Below are 21,292 nucleotides of genomic sequence, written 5' to 3'. Positions count from 1 at the left end.
TGCCTTAGAAAACCAAGCTGCTTTTAATCACCATCAAACACTTGAGGAGCACCATTGGCGGTCCAACCGATTTGTGATTGGCAAACCATTTCTAAGTCTCTATTAAACAAGTACTGGGGATAAACGAAGGAATCATTTTAAAGCCTGGTTCTATTTCCTGGAAATAGTGAAGCTGTTTCCTTTAAAAATATTTCACCGTTCTGATATGCCATTCATTCTGACTGAACTTCCTCTAACAAGGAGTCAGACAAATGAGGGTTTCATAGATCTTTTTCTCCAGAGCTCCTCCTCCACCGCCTATCCTAGCCACGAATTTGGGGGGTTCCTGGACCCAATTCCAATGCATGGGTGTGTGTAGTAGGGGTGGGGTGCTCCCCATACCACCAAGCAATTCTCAGGACACCAGCTGGGTGTCCTATGATTCAATTCAGTTCTGCCACTGTCCCCCCAGAGATAGCATCAGGTTTCACAGGGTAAGAGTTCAGTCACACAAGAGTGCCCCCTGGTCCCCGCCCCCCATTTCAATCATTTCCTGTGCTTCTGACTAACTGGCTACAGATTGGATGTTCCAGTGACCCCCTCTCCCTTATGCCAATAACAAGTTCAGGTTGTCACCTGTGCTTCTGACCAATGAGCTATAAATTGGAGGTTCCTACAGCCTCCCTCCATTAATTTGCAACAGTGGCTCACAGAACTCAGAGAAACATTTGTTTACTAGGTTATCAGTTTATTATAAAAGGATGCAGCTCAGGACTAGCCAGATGGAAGAGATGCATGGGGCAAGGCATAAGGAAAGGGTGCAGAGCTTCCACACTCTCTGAGGGCACCACTCTCTCTGTATCTACACATGTTCACCAACCTGGAAGCTCTCCAAACCTCATCCTTCTGAATTTTTATGGAGGTTTTATTACATAGGAATGATTGACTTCATCACTGGCCATTGGCTGTTAATCTAACTTTTGGTTGCTTTCCCTTCTCTCCTCCCCAGGGGTCAAGGCGGAGGGACTGAAAGTTCCAACACTCTAATCACATGGTTGGTTCTCCTGGCAACCAGACCCCCACCCTTAGTTGTGATACAAAAGTTGCCTCACTAATATAAAAAAAAATTGTCACTTTCATCACTTGGGAAATGCCAAGGGTTTTAGGAGCTCTGTGCCAGAAATTTGACGAAGACCAAATACATATTTCACAAGAAGTCAGGGAAAAACCTAGGGTTGATCCTCAGTATGCTTGCATGTCCCTATCAAATCCGTCACCGAGACCTGACCATCTCTACACGCTTTCCCTTTATTTTCACCCTCAAAATTCTAGTCCCTAACATCTATTTATGATAAAAATTCTCAACAAAAGTGTGTAGAGGGAATGTACCTCAACATAATAAAGGCCATATACAACATGCCCACAGCTAACATCATATATAACAGTGAGAAACTGAAAGCCTTTCCTATAGGATCAGGAACAAGACAAGGATGCCCACCTTCACCGTTTTTATTCAACACAGTATTGGCAGTCCAAGCCAGAGCAATTAGGCAAGAAAAAGAAATATAAGGCATCCAACTGGAAAGGAAGAAGTAAACTGTCACTAACTGCAGATAACATGATATCATATACACCATATGTAATATGTAGAAAACCCTACAGACTCCATCAAAAAACTGCTAGGACTAATAAATTCAGTAAATTTTTAAAAATAAATTTATTTATTTATTTATTTTTGGCTGCATTGGGTCCTTGTTGCTGCACACAGGCTTTTTCTCTGGTTGCGGCAAGTGAGGCCTACTCTCCATTGAGGTACGCGGGCTTCTCATTGCAGTGGCTTCTCTTGTTGTGGAGCACGGGCTCTAGGCACACAGGCTTCAGTAGTTGTGGCACATGGGCTCAGGAGTTGTGGCTCACAGGCTCTAGAGCACAGGCTCAGTAGTTGTGGCACATGGGCTTAGTTGCTCCATGGCATGTGGGATCTTCCCGGACCAGGGCTTGAACCTCTGTCCGCTGCATTGGCAGGCAGATTCTTAACCACTGCACCACCAGGGAAGTCCCTAAATTCAGTAAAACTGTAGGATACAAAATCAGTACACAAGACATCTGTTGTGTCCCTATATACTAATAGTGAACTATCAGAAAGAGAAATTAAGAAAACAATCCCACTTATAATTGCATCAAAAGGAATAAAATATCTAGGAATAAATTTAACCAAGGAGGTGAAACCCATGTACTGAAAAGTATGAGACATTAGTAAAAGAAACTGAAGAAGACACAAAAAAATGGAAAGATATTCCATGCTCATGGATTGGAAGAATTAATATTGTTAACATGTCCATACTACCCAAAGCAATCTACAGATTCAATATAAGCCCTATCAAAGTTCCAATGGCATTCTTCAAAGAAATAGAATAGGGCTTCCCTGGTGGTACAGTGGTTAAGAGTCTGCCTGCCAATGCAGGGGACACAGGTTCGAGCCCTGGTTCGGGAAGATCCCACATGCCATGGAGCAACTAAGGCTGTGTTCCACAACTACTGAGCCTGCGCTCTAGAGCCCACAAGCTACAGCTACTAAAGCCTGCGTGCCATGACTACTGAAGACCGCATGCCTAGAGCTCATGCTCCACAACAAGAAAAGCCACTGCAATGAGAAGCCCACACACAGCAACAAAGAGTAGCCCCCAATCACCACAACTAAAGAAAGCCTGCGTGCAGCAATGAAGACCCAACGCAACCAAAAATAATAAAAAAATAAAATGAATTTTTAAAAAATGTATTAAAAAAAAGAAATAGAATAAATAATCCTAAAATTCATATGGAAACACAAAAGACCACAAATAGCCAAAGCAACATCAGTAAGAAGAACAAAGCTGAGGACATCATGCTTCTTGGTTTCAAACTATATTACAAAGCTATAGTAATCAAAACAGTATGGTATTGGCATAAAAACAGATATATAGATCAATGAAATAGAATAGAGAGCCCAGAAATAAACCCATGAATATATGGTCAATTAATTTACAACAAAGGAGCCAAAAATATCCAATGGGAAAAGGACAGTCTCTTCAATAAATGGTGCTGGGAAAACTGGACAGCCACACGCAAAAGAGTGAAACTTGACCACTGTCTTATACCATACACAAAAATTACTCAAAAAGGTAAACACTTGAACATAAAACTTGAAACCATATAACTCCTAGAAGAAAACATAGGCAATAATCTCCTTGATGTAGGTCTTGATGATGATTTTTTGAATCTGACAACATAAGCAAAAGCAACAAAAGCAAAAATAAATAAGTGGGACTACATTAAATGATAAAGCTTCTGTAGAGCAAAGGAAACCATCAACAAAATGGAAAGGCAATCTACTGAATAGGAGAAAATATTTGCAAATTTTATATCTGATAAGGAGCTAATATCCAAAATATACAAAGAACTCATCAACTCAGTGGCAAAACCCCAAGAAAATCTAATTAAAAAATGGGCAGATATGCACAATAGATATTTTTCCAAAGAAGATATACAGATGGCCAACAGGTACATGAAAAGATGCTCAAAGCCATTAATCACCCGGGAAATGCAAATCAAAACCACAATGAGATATCCCCTCACACCTGTAAGAATGGGTATTATCAAAAAGACAAGAAATAACAAGTGTTGACAAGGATGTGGAGAAGTGTTGATGGGAGTGTAAACTGGTACAGCCACTATGGAAAACAGGACAGTGGTTCCTCAAAAAATTAAAAATACAACCACCATATGATCCAGAAATTCTACTTCCGGGTATTTACCTGAAGAAAACAAAGACACTAATTTGAAAAGATATATGTACCCCCATGTTTTTAAACACATACACACACATATATACGTACAGTAGAACATTATCCAGCCACAAAATAGAACTAAATCTTGCCATTTGCAGCAACATAAATGTACCTTGAGGGTATTATGCTAAGTGAAATAAGTCAGAGAGACTATTATCAAATGCTCTTACTTATATGGGGAATAGAAAAACAAAAACACAAAAAAACAAGATCATAGATACAGAGAGCAGAAGATTGGTGGTTGCCAGAGGTGGGGGGAGGGGGGTGAAGGATGGGAGGAATGGGTTAAAAAAAAATAAGAAAAAATTCTAGTCCCAGCTCCCATCACCTCCTACCTGGACTACTGCAACAGTTCTTCCTCTAGTTTGTTGGATCTACTCGATGCCCTTCTAATTCCCCCTTCTGACAAGTGCCAGTGAGATCTATCCAAAATAAAGTGTAGCCTCTAGAGTCAGATTGAATGGGATCATTAGCCGTGGGGCATTTGTCACCCATAGCCTTTCTGGGCCTCACTGTGCTCATCTACAAAACTGATAATAGTCACTGCCTCTGAGGTTTCAGGTGAGGGTTAAGTGAAACTGAAGTGCTTTCCTTCCTGCCTGCAAATAGCAACCGCTCAGTAAATATTAAGTTGCATGACTATGACCACTTGGCCTCTCCACCAGCCAGCCAGTTAGGACAATCTCACCCCAGCTATTATGAACAAGCACATGCTTATTCTACAACATTCATTCATCAGTTTATACAGGTCAAGTGCAAAGTGAGGTTTACCTCCTGTTTTCTTTTCCATCATTTTTGAGGCGCACAGTTAGGAGAAAATGCATATAACTTAAACGAAACCAATCATACTTAGGAAGGGTTTAAGTCACAGATATAAAAGGAGCATTTAAGATAGGAGTAGATGGACCATTTCATAAGTCTTCCTTTAAGGTTAATACAATTCCTTTCACACTCCTAACAGATTCTTCCCATAACTTATCACCTTATGGCCCCCAGTAAAAAACAAAAGCATGTTCAAAGAAATAAAAAAATCAACTATAAGCAGAGTGGGCCATTAAGCATTCTGAAGGGCACGTTGTCAGAATATGAAGAAAGAATTTAATCCTTAGCTGACCAGAGATAAACAATGAAAATTCAGAAAGTAACGCTACTCTGAAATCTTCATTGTAACTCTCTCTAGACACAAATAAGTGTTTTCTATCAGGTGATTCCTTTTATCTCAGGAGCTGTTCTAACTGCTCGAAATGTGCTCCGAGGTGGGTAATTCAAAAGCAAAGTCTTTCACCACCATATTTTGCTGGAAAAGCTCATTATCTCAATGTGAAGGAAGCTTTCTCTAAAATGATGAAAAGGATAGTTTTAAATGAAATACTGTTTTATTCCTTTTAAAGGACTCAGGGCTGCAATTAGTACTATAAGAGGCTCTAAGGACCAAAGACATTACAATGGCTTCCTCCCTCACACCACCTTGTATTTCAAAATAAAAATGACCCTACGATAAGTGGGAAAAAAGGCTAAAGTTCTACTTTTCCCCAAGGACTATATTATTGATTTCCTTGAAATAGCATATATTTAATTCTTTCTCAAAAATTTTTTCTTGGTGAAGTTGCTTTGTTGGTTTAATTTGCCTACCAGGGACTCAGCGCTGTAAGGACTCATACAACTCAAACTAGTTTGGCACAGAGTGGTCTAGCAAAGGTGGAACTTAAAGACTTGGATCCAAATCCCAGCTGAGCCACTTACTACCTGTGTGACCCTAGGCTAGTTCCTTCTCTCTTAGCATCAATCATTTTGTCTGTGGCTAAAATGTGGCTGTGTGGGGATAAGAACAAGTAAACAGAAACGCAGTCCCCTAAATCTGTCCCCTCAATTTGCTAACTAAATAATAGTATAGAGCTCTTTGCAATTAACCCATCACCTGTATGTAAATAGTGCCTCAGCAAAGCACTATTGATTTCCTTAAGTAAATGAAACGGGCACCCTTACACAGTTTATTTACTTTTAAAATTTGCTTAGCATGTTCAGATGACAGAGAATGTTTCAAAAACTCCACAGGTTTCAATTTATCTGAATTTAAGTTAATGAGTTTTTGGTATCCTAACATGTGGAGAGAAGGAATGAACAAAGAGAAGGAAATTATGTATAATGACCATTAAAGATAACAGAACACTATATTGTCAGTGGATTTTAAGCATTTGGGAACTAAACAAAATATTTGTTGCAGGAGTATGCTTGACATCTGCTGTGAAACCCACTTCCATGAGAAGGTGAAGGCTTTCAATACCTGCTCAATTACCTCGTGCCTTGTCACTACGTTAGGTGACTGAAATTTTAAAGAAAAAAGAGATGGTACCAGTTAACACATCTGAATACACCTCATCCCTGCGGGAGTCATTCATTCAGCAAACATTTTACTGAGTCTACTCAACACCAACCCATTGCGTTAGATAATTAGGATGAAACTACCAACAAGACTCATATATGGCCCTCGTCACATGGAACATACATGTTTGGAAGGGGGAAGAAAGGTGCTCTTGAGGACACTTATTTGCCAGTAACGGTGTGCCAGGCACTGCTTTAGCACATTACACACGAATGGATTTGTTATGAATTTCACTGACAGTACTGAATTAGAAGTTATGCAATTCCCATCTCTCCTTTTCTTGCAGTTACCATCAAAAGTTGTTAACTGGGAGGTATAAATTAAAGGTTGGGATTAATATACACACACTATACTATATCTATCTATCTATAATAGATAACCAACAAAGACCTGCTGTATAGCACAGGGAACTATACTCAATATTTTGTAATAACCTATAAGGGAAAAGAATCTGAAAAAGCACACACACACACACACACACGTACATACATATATATATATATATATATATATATATATATGAAACTGAATCACTGTTCTGTACACCTGAAATTAAATCACGGTGCTGTACACCTGAAACTAACATAACATTGTAAATCAACTATACTTCAATTTTTTAAAAAAGTTGTTAACTAGCTTCCCTGGTGGCACAGTGGTTGAGAGTCCACCTGCCGATGCAGGGGACACGGGTTCGTGCTCCGGTCCGGAGGGATCTCACATGCCGCGGAGCGGCTGGGCCCGTGAGCCATGGCCGCTGAGCCTGCGAGTCCGGAGCCTGTGCTCCGCAACGGGAGAGGCCACAACAGTGAGAGGCCCACGTACCGCAAAAAAAAAAAAAAAAAAAAGTTGTTAACTGAAAAACAATAACCACCACCATTAAACCTACATTTCTCCAAAATTTTTTTCTATGTAACTTATTTAAAGAGGGACACCTGTTCTTCAAAAATATCACTGTCATAAAAAAAAAAAAAACTGAAGAATTGATCAAAATTAAAGGAGACATAATAACAAAATGTAATATGCAATCTTGGTCTGAATCCTGTACTGTGGAAGAAAAATACAATAAAGGTCCTTACTGGATCAGTCAACAAAAGTGGAATGTGGACAGTAGATTAAATAAAAGTATTGATCAATGTTTAATTACCTGAAGTGGGTAACTGTAGTGCGGTTATGTAAGAGAATGTTTTGTTCTTAGGAATACACACTAAAGAACTTAAGGGTAAGGTGGCATAATGAATGCAACATAAGTACAAATGGTTTGGGAAAAATATTTTATATATGACAAATGACTAAGTAAATAGGGCAAGACTTTAACAATGAGTGAATCTAGGTGAAGGGCATTGTGGAGATTTTTTGTACTATCCCGGTCATTTTTTTTTGATACTTGTAATTCTTTGCAAATAGAAGTTTAAAAATTCTGTAAATCTAAAATGTAGGATCCCTAATAGCACAAAGGTAGGGATGAAAATTCCAAGTACATGCTCTCTGCAGCTGGGGATCATTAAGAATGATGTCCTTAAAAAAAAAAAAAAAAAAAAAGAATGATGTCCTTGTGACCAGATATTAAAATTCTGATCTGTCATGGTAAATTTCTATGCATTTGGGCAATAAAATGGAACATTCTCCCAGTCTAGGATTTTATTATCATTCCTCTGAGAACATATTCTTTGTCAGATATTCTTTATTTTGGCTCCAGATCACCTACAACTTCAGATGGTGTTTTGAAGTCAATTCACCTCTAAGGCCATCCAAATATTGAAAACGTCATTAAAATACAAAGGAGAACTGAATAGATTTTTGTGTTAAAATTCTTCCAGGACTTCCCTGGTGGCTCAGTGGTTAGGAATCCTCCTGTCAATGCAGGGGACATGAGTTCGAGCCCTGGTCCGGGAAGATCCCACCTGCCACAGAGCAACTAGGCCCATGCGCCACAACTACTGAGCCTGAGCTCTAGAGCCCATAAGCCACAACTACTAAGCCCACGTGCTGCAGCTACTGAAGCCCACACGCCTAGAGGCCGTGCTCTGCAACAAGAGAAGCCACCGCAATGAGAAGCCCGCTCACCGCAACCAGAGAAAAAGCTCACTTGCAGCAATGAAGACCCAACGCAGCCAAAAATAAATAAAATTTTTTTTTAAAAAAGCAAATTAAAAAAAAAATTCTTCCAATGCGTTCCCATTGCCACTCATCACTGGGAAAGTTTTACTTGACATCTAAAATCCCTAAGTAGCTTATTCTCTGGGTAGCTCAAACATAACTTTTTGCCCTGATTTAAAGTTTTCTTTAACAATATGATTTATGTGCTAACTTAGACATATCTCAGGAGGTGAGGGATTCAAAGAGCAGCCATGACTTGGGACTTTGGGAGGGAATAATTTTATGGAGGCTCAGTTATAAATGAGGAAAAGAATTCTTACCTCAGAGGGGATGATATAAGAGATAATTATCACTTGCAAAATGCCTCAAGGTCTTGAGATAAAAGGGGTCATTTTGGTGTATCACACTGTCATTTTTATTATGTGCTCTCTTATATTTCTTTTACAGAATATGCAGCAAAATCGTTTTAAATGAATTGAAGGTGGTTGCCTTACTTCACTGATTAAACAGAACAATCTACTTGTCCTTGGCCACAGGCAGAGTTCTTATCAATGGAATGAGGAATAAAGAAATTCCCAGCCTTGTTGCTTCTCCTTTTTCACTGGCTTACTTAATGAGCTACATTATTTTCAATTTATTATTCTACTTTACTTATGTTCACATTATTATTTTAGTTTAATATGATACAAATGATGCTTGCCTTAGCACTTTTTAATGGTAAGCGTACAGCCAGGGTAATTCAGTTTCACTGTCTTAGTCTGTTTGGGCTGCTATAACAAAGTGCCATAGACTGTGTGGCTTATAAACAACAGAAATTTATTTCTCAGTCTTGGAGGCTAGAGTCTGAGATGAGGGTGCCAGCATGGTTAGGTTCTGCTGAGGGTCCTCTTCTGGCTTGTATACTGCCTCCTTCTCCTTGTATCTTCACATGAAGGAAAGTGGGCAAGGGAGCTCCCTGACCTCTTCTTATAAGGGCACTAATTCCATTCCTGAGGGCTTCACCCCATGACCTAATTACCTCCACCTCTGAATCCCATCACATTGGGAGTCAAAATTTGGTGGGGAGGGGGACACAAACATTGAGTCTATAACATCCACCAGTATTTATTGAACACCTGTCCTGTGTTAGGCGCTAAGAGAAAACTGGTGGACAAATAGACCCACTTGCAGAGCTCACAAAGCTGAGTCCAGTGGAGCAGAAACACGAGAAATAATCGTAAAATAAATATTCCATTTTAAGGTTTGACAAAAGACATAACCAGAGACCTGAGATTATTAAGATGGGACCTGATATAAATAAACTTCCAATAGATCTTCCTATTTCTGTTTGTCATAAATGTGATCACAGATGTCCTCAGAGTTAAAACATTTTAATAACACACTAATTTGTCAGGAACAGTATATCTAGGTCAAAGGAAGAGTTCAGTCTCATTTGTTAGAGCTGCTTCTGATTTTCTCTGAGTTTTAATATTTTTGAGGACATGATGGAACATTACAACTGTAGGAAAAATTGCAAATGCTGAGCAAAATCTGGTTCTTATATAATTGGCAGGAAGAATCAAGAGGAAATTTAAATTTCTAAAAACAAAAATACAAAGTAAACAATATTGCAGTAGTGAATTTAGGGACAAAATATTTATGAGTCATTGCAATTCCCTAGTGAACATCTAGTTATCATTTACTGAATGCTTTCTATTTGTACAGAGTACAGGCTCAATAAATGATACCTAATTACTATGTTCTATTTTGGGGGCTCGTAATGTGGTAAGGACTCACTCAGAAATGTGGAGATATCAAAAAGACCTGAAAAAAAAAAAGGCAATCAGGAATTTCAGCTCTGTGGTAGAATGATCTCACAGGGACCCAGAAAATGGAACGCTCTAGCCTAACGGTAAGAAGAGGACCCATCTTATTTCACAGAGACCTGAATGGATGGAAGAGTTCCCTAGAGCAATGGTTCTCAAAGTGTGGTCCTTGGATCACCAGCATCAGTGTCAACTAGGAATTTGTTAGCAATGCAAATTCTCAGCACCACCCCCCAGACCCACTGAATCAGAAATTCTGATGGTGCAACAAGCATCTCTGTTTTCACAGGCCCTCCAGGCAAGGGGAGAAGATTGTTTCTGGATTTCCATCACCTTTACCATCTAGGATGATTCAGACAACAGTCACCAATTAAACAGAAGTCTCAAGATAAACAAGAAGTGGAACATATAGACTGACTTACTGGAAGAGTCCAGAAGCATGGACTGTCTGTGGCAAGTTTGAGAACCATTGCCCTAGACCAGACCTGACCTGGTTAACTCTGGCTAGTCACTGCGTTTGGAATCCTTGACTTCAACAGTTACATGACTAGGCTTCTCCTCTCCTTTGGTTTTACTTCCGTAGCTAACATTTGTTTTATTTTCTCTGTATCTCAATTCAAAAGGATCTGATTGGGGCAAGTTGTTACCAGCATTCCTACTGGACAAAGCTTTGGAGTCAGGCCAGATCATAGGCCACCAGCCAACCTATAAACTGGTTGCCCTGAGGTCCCATGCCCACCCCTGGTCCAATCAGCCAAGGCCACAGAGCTGGGGCTACAGGGAAGCTACATGGGCATTGATGCTTAATGAATGGCTTGGAGCTGTTTCTTGCAGTAAGAGATTGTAGGGAATGCTCTCCCTAGAAAGGGTCTGTTGGTCCCTTGCTTTTATCACCTAGAAATATTGACTGACCTAGCATAGACATGACCCCTTGTGATACAGGTCCAAGACTGAGTTGGTTTGTACTGAAATAACTGTGAAGCTGTTACAACTAAAGTCACTTAAATATTAATGTGTATAAATAACCACAGATGATTGGCCATCCATTGGACCTATTATCTTCTTCTCCAATGAACATGTCATGTTAGGCCCTTGAGGTAAGGATCAGCACCAAAATATTCCCTGGCACATAGTGAGTGCTCAATAACCATTTGTTGGGCTTCCCTGGTGGCACAGTGGTTGAGGGTCCGCCTGCCGATTCAGGGGACACGGGTTCGAGCCCTGGTCCGGGAGGATCCCACATGCCGTGGAGCGGTTGGGCCCGTGAGCCATGGCCGCTGAGCCTGCGCGTCCGGAGCCTGTGCTCCACAACAGGAGAGGCCGCAACAGTGAGAGATCCGCGTACCGCAAAAAACAAAACAAAATAAAACAAAAACTATTTGTTGAATGAATGGATGGATGGATGAGTGAGAAAAAGGAATCCACCTGGACATAGAGATTATCATGCTAAGTGAAGTAAGCCAGAGAGAGAAAGACAAATATCATATGATATCACTTATATGTGGAATCTAAAAAATAACACAAATGAACTTAACAAAACAGAAACAAACTCACAGACATAGAAAACAACCTTATGATAACCAAGGGGGAGAGCAGTGGGGAGATAAATTGGGAGTATGGGATTAGCAGATACACACTACTACATATAAAATAAACAACAAGGATTCACTGTACAGCACAGGGAACTGTATTCAATATCTTGTAATAACATCAATATAATGGAAAAGAATCAAATATATATATATATATATATAAAACTGAATTACTTTGCTGTACACCTGAAACTATCAGTATATTATAAATCAACTATAATTCAAATTTTTAAAAAATTTATCTTTGTTTGTGCTGGGTCTTCGTTGCTGTGCGCGGGCTCCCTCTAGCTGCATCAAGTGGGGGCCGCCCTTCATTCTGGTGCGCAGGCCTCTCACTGCGGTGGCCTCTCCCGTTGCGGAGCACGGGCTCTAGGCACGCCGGCTTCAGTAGTTGTGGCTTGCGGGCTCTAGAGCGCAGGCTCAGTAATGGCGCATGGGCTTAGTTGCTCCGCGGCACGTGGGATCCTCCTAGACCAGGGCTCGAACCCATGTGCCCTGCATTGGCAGGCAGATTCCTAACCACTGCACCACCGGGGAAGCCCCTATAATTCAATTTTTTTTAAAAAAAGAATCCATCTATTTGTTGTGTGGGGGGGGGGAAGGTTAACACACACACAAAAAAAGTTAACAAAAAACAATTTTTGATTCTTGTATTCAGTCTCAGGTTTAAAACTTTTGATTGAACAGCCTATATTTATATAGACTGTTGTTGAGAACATTTTATACAGCTTTCAAACAAAGGAGCATACATAATATTTGTTGCAGCTTTGTGTAAAGTAGCTAAAGGTTACAGCCTAAATGACTCTCTATGGGAGCTTGGTTAAATAAAGCACAGAACCAAACAATGGAATAGTCTGGAGCTGTTTCATAATTTTTTTTTTTTTTTTTTTTTTTTGCGGTACGCGGGCCGCTCACCGCTGCGGCCTCTCCCGTTGCGGAGCACAGGCTCCGGATGCGCAGGCTCAGCGGCCATGGCTCACCGGCGCAGCTGCTCCGCGGCACGTGGGATCCCCCCGGACCGGGCATGAACCCGCGTCCCCTGCGTCGGCAGGCTGACTCTCAACCACTGTGCCACCAGGGAAGCTCGCTGTTTAATAATTTTAAATGAATTTCCTCATTAGTGTATGAAAGGTGTTTGCTACCATTGTTTCATTTCACTGATTAAACCAACTGATTTACTCACCCTTGTTTGCAGGTAGCAGTGAAATGAAGAATGAAAAATTCCTAGCCACGTAGCCATATTTAAGAAGCAGCTTTTTCATTAAAAAAAAATCTGAAACGTAATATTGCCCATCAACTATATTTCAATTGAAATAAAAAATAAGGAAGCAAAAAAAAGAATAAGAAAGCAGCTTATATCTTTTCTGATATGGAACAACCTCTGAGATATATTTGTGAGCAAAAAAAGCAAGATGCTGACAGCATATAGCAGCATTTGTGTAAATTAAAAGGGAGATCTATGTACAGACTATCGTAAGAAGTACATATAAGAAGCCTGTAAAGGAATTAAAATGTTGCCTTTGGGGAAGAGAACTGAGAAGAATGAGATGGAGATGCCCTTCTCACTGTCTACCCCTTCATACTGTTGTCGTTTTTAAGAAAACATGTATGTTTACTTATTCAAAATGTCATTAACATACTTAAGGCATTAACTCTTGGAAGATTTCACTTAAAAATAATTAGGAGAATATGGATCTTGCAGCAATTACACCTGCATTCTGATTTCCTGTACATGCTACTATACTTTTAGAGGACAGAAAATTGTTTCTGCATTTCTATAACCTTTACCATCTAGGAAGATTTGGCCACCACATACAGAAGTCTCAATTTCAATAATAAACAGAATGTATGGACTTACTTCATGAACGAGTCCAGAAACATGGCAGGATTCAGGTGCAATTTGATTCTGAGGTTCACCATCTTTTGGGGCTTCACTGCTCTCTCCATTCAATTCTCTCAATCTGGCCTCCTCTGAACTAGCACTGGCCCCAGGGTGGCATGCCCTATTGGTGGCAAAAATCACCACTGCTGTTCCAGGTGCTGCCGCTACCACGCAGCCCAGCATGAAGGAAGCCTCTGTCCCAGCATTCCAAGTGCAGCGCCCGAGGTTCGCTCCAGGAACCAGCCTAGCTCCCACGTGCAGCCAGGCATCCGTGACTGTGGCCAGGTGAACAGAATGGGCTGCACCTGGCTTCCCTGCTCCTACCCTGGGGAGGGTAGAATTCACTTCCCTGGTACCACAGGCGGCCTCAAATGCAGGATTGGGAAGAACCGGGGAGTAGAGGCTGATAGGAAATACCAGGAATTGTCCCCCAAAAGTTGATCTTCAGCTTTGCAAAAATGAGGGCTTGGCTAAATCTCTGCACTTTGTCCCAGAGTTATGCTATACACCCCCTCCCTTTTTTTTTTTTTTTTTTCTCACAGTGAAGATGCCTTGGCAATCAGTCTACTGGCTGGGCAACCGGTGTCTTAGATAACATCACACGTTTTTTTGTTTTTGTTTTTGTTTTTTTGCGGTACACGGGCCTCTCACTGCTGTGGCTTCTCCCGTTGCGGAGCACAGGCTCCGGACGCGCAGGCTCAGCGGCCATGGCTCACGGGCCCAGCCGCTCCGCAGTATGTGGGATCCCCCCGGAACGGAGCACGAACCCGTGTCCCCTGCATCGGCAGGCGGACTCTCAACGACTGCACCACCAGGGAAGCCCCATCACACGTTCTTGAAATAAAAAAACAATATTGTTTTCTCGTCTGACAGTTTGACTCTTTAATACTATGCAATGAGCACCCATCCTAGAAGTACACTATCACCAAGTCAAGATGAAAACGTCATCTTAGTATGACAAAGGGAGAACAGTGCCATTTGGACTCTGCTTCTCCGTGGGAGGAGAGCTCCATGGTCACAGTCGGCTTTTATCTGCAATTTTGAAACGTAAATGTCAGCTTTGAATACTGCCGAGTTTGCTGGCCTTTTCTGAACCCAGAATCTGACAGAGCCAACTACTCACAAAATGTGAGCTGCTTGTTACCACTGAGGCTCTCAGCTGGTTGTGAGATTGCTGGAGATATTAGCCAGCCACGGAGCCCACAAATACAAACCGTGCCCTTGCAGGGGGCCACACCTGGGGTACGAGCTGGGGATAGTGTAGTGAAAGGAGACAGGGTCCTGGCCCCCTGGAACTTGCTCCAGCAGGGAAGGCAGACAGTAAACATACTCATTTAAACAGTTAAGTAATTACAAACTGCAGAAACCCTCTGCGATTTGTCCCCTGCTCATACCCTCCTGCTTATCAAGGACGCTTTCCCCCTCATTCTCTGCAAGGCAGATGCCTGGATCTTTTATGTGCTAAACCAGCCCTGATCCCATCTACCCCTCTGAACACACATACTTCGATCACACACTGTTCCCTATACAGGAAATAGCCTCCCTAATACCCTACCACCTCCTTCCCCTTCACCAGGTTAACCTCGCTTTCTTCTTTGGATTTCAGTTTAAACTACACTTCCTAAGGGAATCCTTCCCTGAGATTCGATCAGCTATTTTTATAGGATCTTCCAGCCCCATCTGTGCTTCCCTCTTGGCACATGGGCTCTTCAGAATTAGACATCTATGTGGGAGATATTTGATTACTCTCTGCCTCCACAACCAGACTCTACAATCCAAGAAGGTAAAACCAGTGTCTAGTGTTTTCACCTTTGTATTTTCATGCCATACCAAGCATGCTCCACCCCAGGGCCTTTGCCCGTGCTGGTCCCTCCACCTGGAACACTGTCTCCCAGATGGCCACATGGTCCACTCTCTGACTTCCTTCAGGTTTCTGATCAGATATGAACCTAGCCATGAGGCCTTCCCTGACTCCTTTACACAAAATACCAGTCCCAACTCAGGGCATCCCAATTCCCTTTAGCTTGCCCTGCATAGCACCTCTACTATTCAAAGACTCTATTTTCTTCATTTTTGTATTCCTCCACTAACATGGAAGCTCCATAAGAATAGAGCTTTCATTCATTTCGTTGACTACATTTTCCTTGGAAGCTCACCTGTCTGGTACATATTAGGTGCTCAGTAAATATTTATTGAATGAATGGCTGAATCAGTACCTACTGCTTAGAAAACTGTCATCACATAGTAGGCACTCAGTAAATATTTTTGAGTGAATAAGTGCCTGTATGAAGAAGTATAGGTGCTGCTCAAACAAATGCAGAACATTTAACCTCCTTGTAAGTCATATAAGGCATATAGAATAAAAAAGGGGTTTCAGCCATTTTGATTACATTATGCCAATATAGGCATACCTCAGAGACACTGCGGGTTCGGTTCCAGACCATTGCAATAAAGTGAACATCGCAATAAACCAAGTTGCTAGGAATTTTTGGCTTCCTAATGCCAATAGTTATGTTTATACTATACCATAGTCCATTAAGTGTGCAATAGCATTATGTCTAAAAGAACAATGTCACTCGCCACCGACGGCCTGTCTCGTCGCCCACTAGCCGTGCCGCTGCCCCAGAAATGCTTCGATTGCCCGCAGTCCTTCGCCAGATTAGGCCAGTGTCCAGGGCACTGGCTCCTCATCACACTCGGGCTTATGCCAAAGACGTAAAATTTGGTGCAGATGCCCGAGCCTTAATGCTTCAAGGTGCAGACCTTTTAGCTGATGCTGTAGCCGTCACTCTGGGGCCAAAGGGAAGGACGGTGATTATTGAACAGAGTTGGGGAAGTCCCAAAGTGACAAAAGATGGTGTGACTGTTGCAAAGTCCATTGACTTAAAAGATAAATATAAAAATATTGGCACAAAACTTGTTCAAGATGTTGCCAATAACACAAACGAAGAGGCTGGGGATGGCACCACTACTGTGACTGTACTGGCACGCTCCATTGCTAAGGAAGGCTTCGAGAAGATTAGCAAAGGTGCTAATCCCGTGGAAATCAGGAGAGGTGTGATGTTAGCTGTTGATGCTGTACTTGCTGAACTTAAGAAGCAGTCTAAACCTGTGACAACCCTGGAAGAGATCGCCCAGGTTGCTACGATTTCTGCAAATGGAGACAAAGAAATCGGCAGCATCATTTCTGATGCGATGAAAAAGGTTGGAAGAAAGGGCGTTATCACAGTAAAGGATGGAAAAACACTGAATGATGAATTAGAAATTATTGAAGGCATGAAGTTTGATAGAGGGTATATCTCTCCATAATTAATACATCAAAAGGTCAGAAATGTGAATTCCAAGATGCCTATGTTCTGTTAAGTGAAAAGAAAATTTCTAGTGTCCAGTCCATTGTTCCTGCTCTTGAAATTGCCAATGCTCACCGTAAGCCCTTGGTCATAATTGCTGAAGACGTGGATGGAGAAGCTCTAAGTACACTCGTTTTGAATAGGCTGAAAGTTGGTCTTCAGGTTGTAGCAGTCAAAGCTCCAGGTTTTGGTGACAATAGAAAGAACCAGCTTAAAGACATGGCTATTGCTACTGGTGGTGCAGTATTTGGAGAAGAAGGACTAACTCTAAATCTTGAAGATGTTCAGCCTCATGACTTAGGAAAAGTTGGAGAGGTCATTGTGACCAAAGATGATGCCATGCTCTTGAAAGGAAAAGGTGACAAGGCTCAAATTGAAAAGCGTATTCAAGAAATCATCGAGCAGTTAGATATTACAACTAGTGAATATGAAAAGGAAAAATTTAATGAACGTCTGGCAAAACTCTCAGATGGTGTTGCTGTGCTAAACGTTGGTGGGACAAGTGATGTTGAAGTGAATGAAAAGAAAGACAGAGTTACAGATGCCCTTAATGCTACATGAGCTGCTGTTGAAGAAGGCATTGTTTTGGGAGGGGGCTGTGCCCTGCTTCGGTGCCTTCCAGCCTTGGATTCAATAACTCCAGCTAATGAAGATCAAAAAATTGGTATAGAAATTATTAAAAAAGCACTCAAAATTCCTGCAATGACCATTGCTAAAAATGCAGGTGTCGAAGGATCATTGATAGTTGAGAAAATTTTGCAAAGTTCTTCAGAAGTTGGTTATGATGCTATGCTTGGAGATTTTGTGAATATGGTGGAAAAAGGAATCATTGATCCAACTAAGGTTGTAAGAACTGCATTACTGGATGCTGCTGGAGTGGCCTCTCTGTTAACTACAGCAGAAGTTGTAGTCACAGAAATTCCTAAAGAAGAGAAGGATCCTGGAATGGGCGGAATGGGTGGGATGGGAGGTGGGATGGGAGGTGGCATGTTCTAATTCCTAGAATAGGGCTTTGCCATCATTAATGAGCTGTGAGAGGAAGCCCGAGGCAGCGTTCCTCATCAATAACTTTGAGAGGTCAGTTGAAGGAGATGACTGAAGAAAAGGCTGGCTGATGTTTAAGAAAATCACTATAACCATCAGTTACTGGTTTCAGTTGACAACATAGAATGGTTTACTGCTGTCATTGTCCATGCCTACAGATAATTTATTTTGTATTTTTGAATAAAGACATTTGTACATGCCTGGTAAATGAGTATAAGAGCCATGCACCAATGTACTGCTTTCAACTTAAATCACTGAGGCATTTTTACTACTATTCTGTTAAAATCAGGATTTTAGTGATTGCCATCAACAGATGAGAAGTTAAGAAGCAGCCTTTCTGTGGAGAGTAAGAATAATTGTGTACAGAGTAGAGCAATATCCAATTATATGACAACCTTTGTGTAATAAAAATTGTTTAAAGTTAAAAAAAATAAATAAAAGAACAATGTATTTATCTTAATTAAAAAATACTTCATTGCTAAAAAATGCTAACCATCACCTGAGCTTTTTTGCTGGTGGAGGGACTTGCCTTCACGTCGATGGCTGCTGACTGATCGGGGTGGTGGTTGCTGAAGGCTGGGGTGGCTGTGACTATGTCTTTTTAAAAAAAATAAATTTATTTATTCATTTATGTATTTTTGGCTGTGTTGGGTCTTCGTTGCTGCATGCAGGCTTTCTCTAGTTGTGGTGAGCGGGGACTATTCTTCATTGCGGTGTGCAGACTTCTCATTGCGGTGGCTTCTCTTGTTGCAGAGCATGGTCTCTAGGCGTACGGGCTCCAGTAGTTGTGGCACACGGGCTCAGTAGTTGTGGCTCACAGGCTCCAGAGTGCAGGCTCAGTAGTTGTGGCTCACGGGCTTAGTTGCTCCGTGGCATGTGGGATCTTTCCAGACCAGGGCTCAAACCCGTGTCCCCGGCACTGGCAGGTGGCAGGTGGGTTCTTAACCACTGCGCCACCAGGGAAGTCCTGTGGCAATGTCTTAAAATAAGACAACAATGAAATTTGCCACACTACAATTGGCACAAGAGTGCCATACCACTCTTACTTTATCAAATGATTTCTCTGTAACATGCAATGCTGTTTGATAGTCACAGTAGAACTTCCTTCAACTTGGAGCCAACCTTCTCAAGCCCTGCTGCTGCTTTATCAATTAAATTTATGTCATATTCTAAATCCTTTGTTGTCATTTTGATAATCCTCACAGCATCTCCTCCAGGAGTAGATTCCATCTCAAGAAACCATTTTCTGTGCATAAAAAGCAACTCCTCATCCATTCAAGTCTTATCCTGAGACTGCAGCAATTCAGTCACATCTTCAGGCTCTACTTCTAATTCTAGCTCTCTTGCTATTTCCACCAGAGCTGTGGTAACTTCCTTCACTGAAGTTTTGGACCCCTCAAAGTCATACATGAGGGTTGGAATAGACTTCTTCCAAACTCCTGTTAATATTGATACTTGACCTCTATTAATATTTACCTCTTCCTATGAATCTTGAATGTTCTTAATGGCATGAGAATGGTGAATCCTTTCCAGAAGGTTTTCGATTTTGCCCACATCCATCAGAGGAATCACTATCTATGGCAGCTATAGCCTTATGAAATATATTTCCTAAATAATAAGATTTGGAAGTAAAAATGACTCCTTGATCCACGAGCTGCAGAATGGATGCTATGTTAGCAGGCATGAAAACAACATTAATCTTGTTGTATGTCTCCTTCAGAGCTCTTGGGTGACCAGGTGCACTGTCAATGGGCAGTAACATTTTGAAAGGAATCTTTTTTTTTATGAGGAGTAGTTCTCAACAGTGGGCTTAAAATATTCAGTTAACCATGTTGTAAACAGATGTGCTAGCTGTCATCCAGGCTTTGCTGTTGCATCGATGGAACACAGGCAGAGTAGATTTAGCATAATTCTTAAGGGCCCTAGGATTCTCAGAATGGTAAATGAGCATTGGATTCAATGGCAAATCACCAGCTGCTTTAGCCATAACAAGAGTCAGCCTGTCCTTTGAAGCTTTGAAGCCAGATATTGACTTCTCCTCTCTAGCTATTTTAATCCCAGATGGCATCTTCTTCCAAGGGAAAGTTGTTTTATCAACATTGAAAATCTCTTGTTCAGTATAGCCACCTTCATAAATTATCTTAGCTAGATATTCTGGATACTTGCTGTAGCTTCTACATTAGCACTTGCTGCTTCACCCTGCACTTTTACGTTACAGAGATGGCTTCTTTCCTTAGGCCTCGTGAACCAACCTCTGATAGCTTCAAACGCTCGTTCTGCAGCTTCCTCACTTCTCTCAGCCTTCATAGAATAGAAGAGAGTTAGGACCTGGCTCTAGATTAGGCTTTGGCTTAAGGGAATGTTGTGGCTGGTTTGATCTTCTATCCAGACCACTAACACTTTCTCCATATCAGCAGTAAGGCTGTTTCACTTTCTTATCATTTATGGGTTCACTGGAGCAGCGCTTGTAATATTCTTCAAGAACGTTTCCTCTGGGTTCACAACTTGGCTAACTGTTTGGTGCAAGAGGCCTGACTTTTGGCCTGTCTATGCTTTTGACTTGCCTTCCTCACTAAGCTTCATCATTTCTAGTGTTTGACTTAAAATGAGAGACATGTGAAGATTGCTGGGGAATATGGCGGAAGAGTAAGACGCGGAGATCAGCTTCCTCCCCACAGATACACCAGAAATACATCTACACATGGAACAACTCCTACAGAACACCTACTGAACGCTGGCAGAAGACCTCAGACCTCCCAAAAGGCAAGAACCGCCCCCCCCGCCCCCCACGTACCTGGGTAGGGCAAAAGAAAAAAGAATAAACAGAGACAAAAGGATAGGGAAGGGACCTGCACCAGTGGGAGGGAGCTGTGAAGGAGGAAGGGTTTCCCCACACTAGGAAGCCCCTATGAAGGCGGAGACTGCGGGTGGCGCAGGGGGAAAGCTTCGGAGCTGCGAAGGAGAGCACAGCAACAGGGTACGGAGGGCAAAGCGGAGAGATTCCCGCACTGGCACTCACCAGGCCGAGAGGCTTGTCTGCTCACCCGCCAGGGTGGGCGGTGCTGGGAGTTGAGGCTCGGGCTTCGGTCGGAGCGCCGGGAAAGGACTGGGGTTGGCGGCATGAGCACAGCCTGCAGGGGGTTGGTGCGAAGCGGATAGCCGGGAGGGAGTCCGGAGAAAGGTGTGGACTTGCCGAAGAGGCAAGAGACTTTTTCTTCCCTCTTTGTTTCCTGGTGCGCAAGGAGAGGGGATTAAGAGCGCTGCTTAAAGGAGAGCCAGAGACAGGCGCGAGCTGCGGCTAAAAGCGTGGACAGCAGAGACGGGCATGGGACG

At 41.9% G+C, this 21,292-nt stretch overlaps 1 pseudogene across 1 annotated transcript; it reads left to right on the top strand.

Moving 5' to 3' along the window:
* Window positions 1-16,178: 16,178 nt before the first annotated feature.
* Window positions 16,179-18,370, top strand: LOC113628078 (60 kDa heat shock protein, mitochondrial pseudogene; annotated as a pseudogene). The gene has a single exon (XR_003435872.1). The product of XR_003435872.1 is annotated as a 60 kDa heat shock protein, mitochondrial pseudogene (transcript).
* Window positions 18,371-21,292: the final 2,922 nt, after the last annotated feature.

The sequence above is a fragment of the Aethalodelphis obliquidens genome, unplaced genomic scaffold, assembly GCF_003676395.1.
Source record: "Aethalodelphis obliquidens isolate GAN/ISIS:26980383/991018 unplaced genomic scaffold, ASM367639v1 scaffold22, whole genome shotgun sequence".
In the NCBI taxonomy this organism is placed as follows: Eukaryota; Metazoa; Chordata; class Mammalia; order Artiodactyla; family Delphinidae; genus Aethalodelphis; species Aethalodelphis obliquidens.
The sequence above is the reverse complement of the archived record's forward strand: the minus strand, read 5'-3'. Positions and strand labels throughout refer to the sequence as shown.